The following is an 828-nucleotide window of genomic DNA, read 5'->3' as shown; positions in this document are numbered from 1 at the left end:
CTGGCTAGAGATGAGGGCGAGTCGAAGTCACTGATACACTCGATGCACTCCACAAAAGGAAAACAAAGAAAAACACAAGTAGGGCTCAGTATAGTGCAACATGTACTAAGTAGATATCATCGGCCAACCCAAAATAGTAACTAATATGCATAAAGTAACAGTATAAAACCAACTATAGCACTTAGCAGGTGATAAAAAACAAAAAACATGAACAACTGACAACAGAAGCAAGTATGTAATCAAACACAATATCTAGCACACACACGAGGACTCATGAATCCTCACCACACTCGTTTGGGAAATAGGTTCTTTGAGATTGAGTACATTCAGTTGATTCAATATGTTTTCCTCTTTAATGTTACTGTATCGGAACTTGACAGTCGAGCCAATAATACCATGTCAGAATGTGACAACCCGATCTAATAATACCGTGTCGGAACATGACACCCCGATCCAATAATACTGTGTCGAAATGGGACACATCGATCCAATAATATCATGTCAGAACATGACACCCGATCCAATAATATTGTTAATTTATCATTTATTATCACCACTTTTCACTGCATTAACAATATTTCATCAAGCCTTCTTTATTCAAGACATCACTTAGATACAGAAGGTTCAAGATTATAAATTTCACGGTCTCAGGATTTCAGACCAATCACAAACCAGACAACCACACGATGAAGAAAAATTTCTTACAAAGACACAGGTTCATTCTTTTCTTCAAAGAAAGAAAGAGAAGTGAAAGATAAATTTATTTTTATTTTATATATTTTTTTGTCCATTTGTATTTCCAAGTCAACAAAAAAATACTATTGTTTT

This window comes from Solanum tuberosum, unplaced genomic scaffold (genome assembly GCF_000226075.1).
Source record: "Solanum tuberosum cultivar DM 1-3 516 R44 unplaced genomic scaffold, SolTub_3.0 scf00458, whole genome shotgun sequence".
Lineage (NCBI taxonomy): Eukaryota > Viridiplantae > Streptophyta > Magnoliopsida > Solanales > Solanaceae > Solanum > Solanum tuberosum.
Note: the sequence above shows the minus strand (reverse complement) of the source record.